Source organism: Lissotriton helveticus, chromosome 2_2, assembly GCF_964261635.1.
Source record: "Lissotriton helveticus chromosome 2_2, aLisHel1.1, whole genome shotgun sequence".
NCBI lineage: Eukaryota > Metazoa > Chordata > Amphibia > Caudata > Salamandridae > Lissotriton > Lissotriton helveticus.
The window spans coordinates 378,102,182-378,114,208 of record NC_136060.1 but is presented as its reverse complement, the minus strand read 5'-3'; the positions used below and the strand labels follow the sequence as shown (position 1 = coordinate 378,114,208).

The 12,027-nt window shown below is 50.3% G+C and overlaps 1 protein-coding gene across 2 annotated transcripts in view; it reads left to right on the top strand.

The window, feature by feature from the left end:
• FAM193A (family with sequence similarity 193 member A) overlaps positions 1 to 12,027 on the top strand; it is a 542,579-nt gene that overhangs the window by 161,961 nt on the left and 368,591 nt on the right. The gene's annotated exons all lie outside the window — the stretch shown is intronic.

Sequence of the window (12,027 nt, the reverse complement as noted above, 5' to 3'; positions counted from 1 at the left end):
AGACACATCTCCTGAAAGAGGAAATAAGTGGGATCTTTAGAAAGGTCAGATGGGTGGAACACTGTTTGCTCCAACCAGAGCGCTAACATCAGGGGGGTTGGCATCTTGGTTAAAAAGCAAGCAAATGCCCAACTCTTAAACTCGATGATAGACCCAGGTGGCAGGTGAGTCATCGTCAAATTATCTGTTAAAGGTTCTCTATTAACAGTGGTAGGCTATTACGTCCCTAACTAAGATGACCCCTCCAACTTGATAACTAGTTTTGCAAATATGTTGGAATTTCCAGAACCAATTATTCTTGCTGGCGACTTTAACATAGTCCTGAATCCTCAGTTGGACAAGTCCCCAAGCAGCAGAGCAAATGTGTTGTCTACATCGAGGACATATCGTCAAATGATGAGGCAGAACAGACTGAGCGACATTTGGGGAGAAAGGTCGGCTCCCAGTTAGGCGTCTCGTTCTCTAACGATAAATATAAACATAAATCAAGGATCAATTATATCCTGGTCAGCCATGATTTGAGGGACAAAATGAAGGATAAAGGTTATCGGACTCCTCATCTATCTGACCATGCGGTGGTATGGATAGATCTAACTTGGGCAGAGAAAGAACAACCAAGTGTGATTGTTCACTACTTTTGGACGAATCAGAAGCCAAATACTTATCCCAGGAGACAGAGTCCTTCTTAAACATTAATATCAGGTCGGCTGAGATCTCAGTAGTGAGGGATGCCGGGAAGGCCTATCCTAGAGGCCTTGTAACAAGTAGGATATCTTACAAGAACAGGCAATATAGAGAGGAGGTGGCGTGTGCTAAGTGTGAAATGAAGGCTGTAGAGCTGACCCTGAATGGGCGATTGACGCAGCAAAACGTCAGGAACATCTGGTGAAACTGGCAATCCTGAGAAGAGTACTATCCAGACGAGGATTTCTAAAAGATGGGAGGCTAGTAAGCTTGAGGCCAACAAACTCCTGGCATGGAAAGCCAAGACTGATAGGGTACGAAATGTCATAAAGCAAATTGACATTGAACACAATAATACATCGGTAGTCACTGACGAAGAGATTGGAGGAGCCTTTTTTGTTTTTTCCCAAGATCTATATGATGAAGACAATGTGGCGGATAGCAAATGTGCTCGGGAGTTGCTAAGTGGGATTAAGCTCACCTCTTTAAACTCCTCCCTACAAGAAAATCTGGAGCTTGAGATATTTTAGCAGGAGGTCAGGAAAGCTATCTCCGCTTGCGAAGGTGGTAAGGCCACAGGGTCCGATGGGCTCCCAGCTGAATTATATAGATTCTTGGGAGAGGCAATAATTCCAACTATGACAACTTTATTCAACAAGATATTAGTTGAAGGTGCTAGATCTCCTGCCTCGTGGGGAGAAGCCACTATAACATGGATTTTAAAGGTAGGGAAGTCTCCGGCGAACTGTGGGTCATATAGACCCATTTCCCTCTTAAACACAGACTATAAAGTTTTCACAAGGATTTTGGCAGATTGATTAGGTGTGGTGGCAGGTGGATTATTGCATTCAGACCAAAAGGGTTTTTTGAGAGGCAAGAATCTTTTCGATCTTACTTATGATTTTATTGGAGCCATTGATCTTGAGTCCCCCTTCTCATTACCCCTGGCAGCATTGACACTAGATGCCACTTTGGCCTTCGATAGGGTCAACTGGATTTATCTCTCAGCAGTGTTGGAAAAGTTAAACTTGGGGGTGAAATTCTGCTGAGTTATCCGGCTCATATATAGTGACCCATCGGCAAGACTTTTAGTCAATGGTAAATTGACTAACGCTTTTAAGATCACTAGGGGAACCAGACAGGGCTGCCACCTCTCCCCTCTTATTTGACATGTACATCGAGCCCTTTGCTCAGCGTGTCGGGGAGGAGATGGGTATCGCACCATTTTAGTTTTGAGCATGGGAGAGGAAGGTAGCCCTGTATGCGGACGACGTCCTGATTCTTACAACTGATCTGGAGTCGTCTTTTCCTCATGTCATCAGGTTAGCACAAGACTTTGGCCAGGTGTCTAGTTACAAGGTAAACCCGCAAAAAACTGACATGTCATGGAATCTGCCGTAGTGTTGACACCGGACCAAAAGCGATATAAGACATAGACAACATTTCGGGGACTAATCTTGCGAACGTTTCCAGGGAGTGTCAGAAACTCATGAAATCGTGGGCCCATCTCCCATTGACTATTCTGGGCATAATCATCCTAATTAAAATGGTAATTCTGCCAAAAATCACTTTTCTTTTTAATTCTATTCCTATATATTTTGAGAAGCAGGCCGTTGATAAACTGCAGCAATCAATCAATTTATTTGTCTGGGCTTACAAAGCCACAAGAATATCCTGGAAGAAGTTAAGATGCAGGAGGGAGAAAGTGGGCCTTACACTTCCAGATCTCCAGTACTATGCCTGGGCCTTCCAGTTAACACACTCAAGAATGCTGCTGAAATCCCCAGACCTGTCAGAGAGAGGGGGGCATGTTTGCGGCCATGCTGGAAGGAGTGGAGTTGTCACATAAGGGGTTTCTTTTTAAATATAGAGACCAGAAGTTTTTTTTTTGGATCAAATTTGTTTTTCAGCCAAGCAATACAATACAGCATTTGGACCAACATAACTTCGCACAGGATTTCCCATCTTGTGTGCCGTACATACCTCATACTTCTGAGCATTGGGGAAGGATGTCATGTGTCCATGTAAGCTCGTAAGGTGGAAACCTGAACAGACATAGCAAGCTAGAACCCCTGTACCTGTACCTCCCCCGTGGCCCTCCCTAACCCCAACTGCTTCCCCTCCCCGATACCCATCCTCCCCCCTCCCCTCGGTGTGTTCCAGCGAGTCTTTGGCAAGTGCCTAAGGGGACTCGTTCTAGGCCGTGCGTTTCTCCTCTGCAGTCCTATTGTGGAATTCATCCGATAATCTGAGGACCCTTAGATATTTAGGGAATGTGAGCTCATTAAATTATTGGGTCAGTAGGGAAATTATAGGCTGCCATATGTCCTTGAAAGTATCGGATGTTTGCGTGAGCGAAGCCTGTATTCTCTCCATCCCCATTATGTACCATAGTCGATGTAGCCACCCTGTGTGTGTAGGTTTCCTCGACGTGTCCCATAGGGAGAGGATGTGTTGTGTTGCAGCTCCTAACGCCAGTTCCATCTGTTTTCCTCGAATGGATTTGAGTGGGAACATGAGTCTGTTAGGAAGACCGAGGATCGCGTACGCTGGGAAGCGGGGGAGCTCCGTCTCAAAGTACGTATCAATGTCCCTGAGTACCCCCTCCCAGAATTCCTGCACCTCCACGCATTCCCAAATCAGTGTATCATGGACCCTGTGTGCCCGCATCCCCTCCAACACGTGGGGTCCCTCCGTGGGTTACCCTGATGCAGGCGTTCCGGTGTCAGGTGCCAGTAGTAGGCCACTTTCACCGCTGATTCTTTGCTGGCTGTGTTTCTAGCAGTGTGGTGTGCTCGATAATAGATGTCTTGCCATTCCTTGTCTGAAAGCGTGCGTCCTAGTTCCTTCTCCCATCGTTTCTGACCCGCTGATCTCGTCGTGGGTGGGGTGGGCGTCAGCAGTTTGTATAATTCTGTGATGGCCCTCGAGTCCTTGGATTTAGTGAGAAGCCATTTCTCATATGGAGTGAGGGGGCGGCCGACGAGGGGTTCAACATCTTTGTGTGTAAGCCAGTGCCTCAGCTGAAAGTACTGAAAGCGGTGCGGTTTGTCAATCGCATATGCATTTTTTATCGCGTCTAACGTCATGAAGCCCTGCAGGTCGAATAAATGGTCCCGCGGAGCAGCACTCGATCTGTCGCCATTGGGGAAAGGAGCCTGGGGGCACCCCAGGTGGGAACGCCGGGTTGTCTAGTAGGGGCGTCATCGGTGATGGAAAGGACGTCAGACCTCTTGGGACCGCCACTGCGTCCCACACCTGGAGAAGCGTCTTGGTGATGGGCGACTTCCTGAGGTAGGCCGGTCTGTCCGATCTTGTCAGAAAGGGGACTCTCCAGAGTGGCGTACCTGCCATTGCTCTGTCTTGAAAAAGCCAGCGCTTTTCGGAAAGAGGCCTGGACCATTCCAAGAGATATCGCATCTGTGCTGCCTGAAAATAGCGCCGCAAGTCAGGTACCCCTGGCCCGCCTTCAGCCGTCGTGCGGGTGACCAGGTCATGCCGAAGCCGGGGGCGTTTATTGGCCCAGACGTACTGTAGCATGGTGTCCTGCAGTTTCTTAAGCATGCCCAAGGGAGGGGTGACTGGAATGGTCTGGAAAAGGTAAAGCACTCTTGGCAACAGGGACATCTTGACAGCAGCCACCCGGCCCAACCACGAGAGTGGTTGTTGTCGCCATCTTGAAATATCCCCTTGTATGCGCGTCAGGAGTTTGGAGTAGTTTAGTTCAACCGTCTGGGCTGTTGAGGGCGTCAGTTCAATACCCAGGTATGGCAGTGTAGTTTGCATGGCCAACCCCCCTATGCGGAGCGTTCCCCTGTTGGCTTGACTGGTGTTGCTGCCCAGGGGAAGAACAACAGACTTCGCTATGTTCATTTTGAAGCCCGTCAGGAATGCCGGTATAGACACTCTGGAATTGTCCACCGCGACTAGGATGTCGTCCGCGTAGAGACTGACGGTCTGCTCCTCCCCTCAGAATTTGATGCCCGTGATGTCTCTGTTGTCTCGAACGTGTTGGGCGAAAGGTTCTATATAGAGGGCGAACAACAGCGGCGAGAGCGGGCAGCCCTGCCGTGTGCCACGCTGAATATCGAACGGCTTGGAGCTTATCCTGTTTACCTTGATCGTCGCCTGGGGAGACGCATAGCAGCTAGCTACCCAGGCTCGGAACCTGTCCCCCAAGCCAAATCTCGCCAGAGTGTTATCCAGATACTTCCAGTCCACCCTGTCGAACGCTTTCTCGGCGTCGACCGACAGCACGGCCGCTTCTGAGGCATTGAAGTGTGCTTTGTCAATTACGTGCATCAGGCGTTTTGTATTGTCCGCACTCTGCCAGGTGGGCACAAAGCCCGCTTGGTCCGGTTCTATTACTCCTGGCAAACAGGGGCCTAGACGTGCAGCCAAGATCCCCGTAAATAACATCAAGTCCAGATTGAGGAGTGATATCGGCGTGTATGCCGCACATAGTCGGTTCCTTGCCCGGCTTTGGCAGGACAATAACGTCTGCCTCCAACATCTCCAGTGGTATCGAGCCGGGGCCCTGAAAGGAATTAAATAGTTTTGTTAGTACAGGCGCCAGGAGGGGGCAGGATGTTTTATAGAAGCCAGCGGAGAATCGGTCCGGCCCCGGCGCTCTTAGTGGTTTAAGTCTGGCAATCGCCGAAATTACCTCTTCCAGGCGTATTGGGGCATCTAATGCTAGGGCGCTCGCCTCGTTGACAGCCGTGACGTCTACGGTCTCTAGGTACGTTGTCCCTGCCTCGTGATCCAAAGCCGTGTCTGCCGCGTAAAGCTTGGCATAAAAGGCTCTAAATGTCTCCGCGATACAGTCGTCCTCCCGAACCTCTTCTCCGCCTTCTGCTCGGATGACGGGAATCTTGGAGCGGACAGCCTTTGCTTTTAGCTTACTGGCCAACAGGCGGCCAGTCTTGTCCCCCCCCACATAGTACGTGTGGCGGAGGCGGAGTGCCGCATATTCCGCCCGGTCCAAATCCAGGCTCGCGAGCTGCGCCCTGGCCGCCTTCAGCTTGCGCCATATTCTAGGGGCCCCTGTCCGGCAGTGAACCCTCTACAGTTCTAACACCTGCTCGCCTGTTCCCGACGTCTTTCTTTCCTCTCTCTGTTGTCCGCTGCCGCGATCGCCATTATTTCCCCACGAAGAACCGCCTTTAGCGCCCCCCAAACCGTCGACTGGGTTAGCTCCCCTGTGTCGTATCGACTTAAGTAATCAGAAATACTTTGGGATAATTGCTGTGTAACCTCCTTGCGGGTAAGTAGGTTTTCTCTAGGTCGCCATCTCCCCTGTGTGCGTGGGACCATCAATTGAAGGACCACCGCGTCATGGTCTGACAGTGCTGCTGGGGTGACCTCTACATCCCGTACCATGGGGGTCAGTTCTGTGGAACCGAGAAAGTGGTCTATCCTGGCGTAAGTGCGGTGCACATGGGAGTAGAAAGTGTACCCCGGGGCGCCATGGATAGAGCCCCAGAGTCACAGAATCTCCGCCCTGATCTGTCTACCACATTGTCCATGACCAGGTTCATGTCCCCCCCCCTAATTAGGATGTGTCTCGTGTCCCCGGCAATTACATCTGAGAGCGCCCCCTTAAGGAAGGCCTCTTGTTTGGAGTTGGGTGCATAAATCAACCCCACTGTGAGTGTCATATTACCAATCAAAATAGTGTGGGCCAGGAGCCTGCCTTTGATTTCTGCCGCCTTGCCTCCCACCCGCCCTTTGAAGTGTCTAGCTACTAAAAGGGCCACCCCTGCCTTCTTCTCGGTGGTGGAAGAGTAAAATTGATGCGGGAAGGCCCTGGATTTCATGCGGTGCCAGTCCTTAGCTAATAAGTGCGTCTCTTGGAGAAGGCATATATCCGCCCCTGAATGTTCCAGGAAGGAGATGATCGCCCTTCTCTTAACTGGATTGTTGAGCCCTTTTACGTTAAGGGTGAGAATCGGGATGGGCTTGTCAGCCATAAGGTAGTGTGTGCCCTGCCCGCTTAAGCAATGGCCTAGCGTCGCCTCCTGTTCTCCTGCTTACCGCCTGATCAAACCGAACACACCGAGTCCCCTGTCCCCCACCCTCCCTCCCCCGAACCCCAACGCTGAAACCCCAACTGGTGAACATTGTCCAGGGTCTATCCAACGACAGTCCAGGCCTGTGGTATAGTGTCTGGTGAAGGGAAAGCGTGTCCATGGCGAGCCTGAAGCCCCCCCGTCCCGCCCCCCCCCACGGCAATGCTGCGGCACAGCGAACAAGCACCCCCGCTCATGTCTTCTCATGATCCGGCATTCGTGTCCTTGGAGACCTCCTGTATAGCCGCTGCATGTTCGTGCGCCACGGTCTCGGGATCCGGTTTGAACCCTTTCTTGGGTGAGTGTCTACGTCTCACCTTCTGCCATCCGTCGCTTGTCGGTTGCGGAGACTTTGACTGGGATGGCGGCTGTCCGTCGTCTGGTGTGTCCCCCTCTTGGGGTATGCCTAGAACGGTGCACGTGTCTCTCAGGGATCTAAGCTGGTGGAGGGCTCCTTTCCATTTGAAGATCAGTCTAAAGGGATGTCCCCAGGAGTACGGGATCCCGTTATCCCGTAGGAAGGTGGTTGCCACTTTGAACGACCGTCTCTTCTGTAGAGTGATCGTGGACAAGTCCTGGAATAGCTCTAGCGTGTGATTACGAAAGCTAAGGGGTTGCTTTTGACGCGCCGCCTTCAGGATGCGCTCCTTGAGGGGATAGTCCGGCAGAAAGGCCAGAATGTCTGGGGGGGGGACGTCCGGCGCGCCAGGCCCTATCGATTCGATATTCCAAAGCCCTCGCTCTCCCCTTGTACCTCACGGAACAGATCTTGCAGGTATGCCATGATGTCTCCCCCCTCCGCTTTGGATGGCACGTTGCGGAACCGTATGTTACGTCTGGAGCGATTCTCCAAGTCCTCTGCGTGTGCCTGTAGATCCGTCTGCTGTTCATGGAGCCTGATGATTTCTTGTTGCAGGAGCTCCACCTCCTCACTCCTGGTCTGCTCTGTGTTTTCGACTGCCGCCACTCGTTCCTCTGTGTCGCGTCGCAACTCTTTATAGCCTCCTGCCATATCTTGCCTGAGGGTTTGAATATCCTCCCTAAGAGATGCGAATAGGGTCTCCATGAATGATTTTGTCGCAGGAGCCTCTCCCTCGTCCCTTTCCCTGTCTTTCGGTTGGCTCAGTGGCGCTGATATGGGCGTTCCTTTGGCCAACATTTCGGGGATGGTGCGCCCCCTCTATGATTCGCGGAGGACATGTTTGGCGTCTTTCCAGTCTGGTGGCTTCTCCTATGTCTGCGAAGTCTCCTGGTGGGTCTTTTGAATAGTGGTGAGCCGGGGGATAAAGCGGTAGATGGCGGCGGTGTGTTGGATTTGCGGTCTTGTGCCAGTCGTCTGTCCCGGTAGGCCTGCCGGTAAGTCCCTGTGTTCTGGGTGGTCGTCCCTCTCCGCGTGGGCCGCCGAGGGTTCGGCTGCCGCTCCCCTAATGTGTCCCCGTCACACTAACGCCCAGACTCTGGCATCGACGGGGCGCACCTCGATGTTTTGGGGGTCCTGGTGAGATATGCCCCCCTGACTGGTCTTCGGCCCTGACTGCCTGACCCAGGCCGGGCTCTCGGATGGTTCCCTCTCGGGTGTACGATCTCTGGTCTCCAGGCCGAATCTCCTCAACGCCCCTCTCTCGTGCTCCGCACCGCCGTGCAGCGGCCTTATCTGCTCCCTCCGGCCTGACTCCGCACTGCGTTAGCCACGTTGTCCCGTCGCCTGCCGCCGGGGGCTCGATAGGTGCCCCTCGAAGCTGTCCCCCCCCGCAGCGCTTGGGCCCGTCTTCGGTGGTGCTGCTATTCTTCCTCCACCTCCGCCTGTACTTGTTAGGCCGCTCAGGCCTGCAATCTCCACTGCGCCTTGCCGCCTTCTCGCAGCCCGACCCCCAGTAGCAAGGCCCTGCGCTATGTGGCTCCGGCCGCGGTGGGCACGATCTACGCCGGGGGCTCGATTGTCCGCCCCCCGAGTCACACCCTTCGCGCGCTCAGGCGGCCCGCTCCTCACCTCTTTATCGTGGATTAGCAGCCGTCTGCGGCGGCCGCCACCGCCCGGGCCTCTAGTAATGCGTCCTGCCTCCAGGCGCCGCCCTCAGCCCCGCTGGTCCCCCGGGGCAGGCGGCGGCCGATTCCCGGCACTCTGCTTCGCGCATTTCTTCTGGCCAGCGGGGGCCGCAGCGCCTCGGCCCGGCACCCGGCAGGCAGCGGCGCGGGGCTCAGCCAGTCGCCTCCGCCCCGCAGGCCGGCCTCGCTTTTCACTTCTCTGGCCGGAGGTGGCGGCTTTCGTCTTCTATGGAGCCGTTCCCCGGTCGCCGGCTCTTACGACCACAGTCGGGGTCTCAACTGGAGTGCCACACACGGCTTATGGTCGCTAGTGGGGGTGAAAAATTGCGTTGTAACGAAGGCCGTGGGGGATAGGGACGAGGAGCCTCTGCTGGTTGCGTCCTCTCAGGCCGCCATCTTGGCCACGCCCCCGACCAGAGGTTTTTTAAGAAGATCAGGCTGAAAGTCCTGTTGGGTATGGCTCGTACATGGGCCAGAATTAAGCAATGCACTGGCTTAAATTATTTTTCAAGCTTGGCTACTTTGTGGGACTTTCTGGGGGCTCCGGACTGCTTGAAGGTTAAATTGGCAGCCCTGTTTAAAACAGCTGGGCTTGCGTGTGGGGTGATTTAGCTGCTGAGCGTTCACTTTTGTTCTGGGGTCCCTTGATGTCAAGTTAGAGGAGGGCATGTCTAGGTTCAAAATATCTGCAACTGCAGAGTTGGTCCCAGAATCTTAAAAAATCTATAGCGATTTCTGAATTTTGGGAGAGAGAAGAGGCTTCCATAGCTGACATTTTGGGAACACCAATTCATATTTCCCTCGCCCTGATCATTTTTGGCATAGCCAGTGGAGTTACAGGCCCGGCTAGGGTTTTTTTATTTTACGCAATCCTGCTGGCTGGAAGAGGAATATGTAGGAGATGGGAAGAGGCTAAACCCTCCACTCATTCAGACTGGCTGTCCTCCTTATATAAAACCTCCAAGATTGATTTGGGTAGATTGCAGAGTAGTAGAAAGAAGGCACTATGGGACTGTTTGCTTAACTGGTCTCGTCATTAGTTCGGGGGGTGGTTTAAGTTGGTGTGTTATCACATTGGAAAATAATTTTTCTTTAATCTTGTGATTATGCCTCTCGGGACGCTCTCCGACTGTGCCGGGCCTTGCTCTTTTTCTTTTTTTGCTGGGCCATCAGTTAGTCATTGGTTACGATCAACCAGATGGGAGTACGACCACCCTCTCCTTTAAAACGAGAGGTCAGTAACACCTAGTAGGTTTGTCTACTGGTAGGCAGGCGGCATCTTTCGGGTCATACCTCGATTGCCTATGTGTCTTGAAACAGAGTAACGGTAATGACATCCTACTTTTTTAGTTTACTGGGGTCGGAGGCGGATGAGGATTTAGGAAACAAAATGATGCCTCTGGTTGTAATATTTATTCTTTTTTTTTAATCGAAAAAAACAGACGTAGAGTGCAACTCTTAAAGACAGTTATCACTCCTGAATTCCGATAAAAAACATTCTTGCCAAATAATAGTTACTAGACCAGTCACCTCCCATGTGACATTGTGGTTTGTAGTAGCCAGAGCCATGCAGCACAAATGTTCTTAGACTCAAGAATGAGAACTGAGGAGTAGGGTTCATTGAAAACATTAGGAACATGATCCTAAGTCTTGTTGCTCAAGTCCTACTGAATGGGATCCTGTTTCCCACTGATCAAACTGGAGAGGGAAACTAGGGATGATGCTTTCTGCAACTCAAACACGTGTTTGTGTTGGGGTTTGTACAGATTGGTAGTTCGATTACACTACTGATATAGGACCTCTACTCTGGTGTTACACAGCAATAATAACCTTCTATCAATTCATGATCCTTTCTGAGAACTGCCCTCAGACAAATATTTGTTCTCCAAGTAATTTAAAACAATTCCAAACTTTCTCCTTACCACAATATAAAATGAGTTGGGCAAGCCCTATTTGTGAATCATGCCCTTGAAGGTAGTGATATACAAAGACTAATATGATTGTAGGAAGAGTTCTCCAGCATTAAAATTATTTTTCTAAAACTATTGTACCTACTCTTGGCCCATTAGATTGTTTCTGACCGCCTTCTTTGTCAGAAGGCAATCATATCTGGGATTTTTTTGTGCGGGATGGGAACAGTGCCTATGCCAGTTTTGACATAAGGATCAGACAGTCAGTGGGACCTCTGCGACAATGACCTACCGGCTGTATTACTCAACCTCATAAACCCAGTATTTCATGTACTTGTTGAATTTCAGCATGTCACAGAGATGAACATTCAGCTGCTCACTCCTCTAAAGGCCACCCCTGTGGAAAATCGCTTTTGGTGGAAATTGTTTAAGTTCCAAGGATCATAATCCTTATGTTACTAGTCACTCTTAACTGATTGAGACATTTATTAATATTTAGTAATACCGCTCTTTAGTTGATTGTGCATGACTAGCTAAGTGATTGCTCAGTGAGTTAACTACCTGCTGCTAGGATATGCTGGGATTGGCTGATCACAAGATCTTCCATTATTTTGAGGTAAGAAAATAACCATTACATTTGGAAATCGTAATACGATATACTCTTATTAATGTCAGAACTGCATTATGAAGCTCTGTGGAAAAATGTAGTCACATAAAGGTGTAGTAAACTTGAGCAATGTCTAATGTTTACTATGAGTACTGGGAAATAAAGTACAAGCTGCACCAAAATAAAAAGGTGATTAGGCTGGATTTCTTCAGTGGCTGGAAATGTCTGTACCCTTTAGTAAGTCAAGGTTACTCACCATAAAATGTACCGGAGATACTAAATTTGGTCACTGTAGATGGACGATGAAACTTTGAAAAATATCTCCTTTAATTGATTTATATTTCTGAAGGATATGGCCTTCCTTCTTAACCATTTAATAGGTTGCTAATGACTTCCGATTGTTTATTTGTACGAAGCTTATAGTTCGAGAAGGAATGGACCATGGTAACTTTACTAATTCTCCTTCAGAATTACTCAGTTAATTATATTTTTTGGATCAGGTTTTTCTTTACCTATGCTATCTGGTTCTGTGGATATATCCTTACAAGTGAGTAGTATTCTTGTGAGTTAAATATTAAGGTGTGCTCTAACTTGACTGACAAAGACCTGGTCTGGAAGTGTTTTTTTTTTGTTGATACGAGGCCCTATTTTATCACAGTTGTTGGATAGATTTATTATAATATTCTTCAATTAGTTCTTTGCATCACAT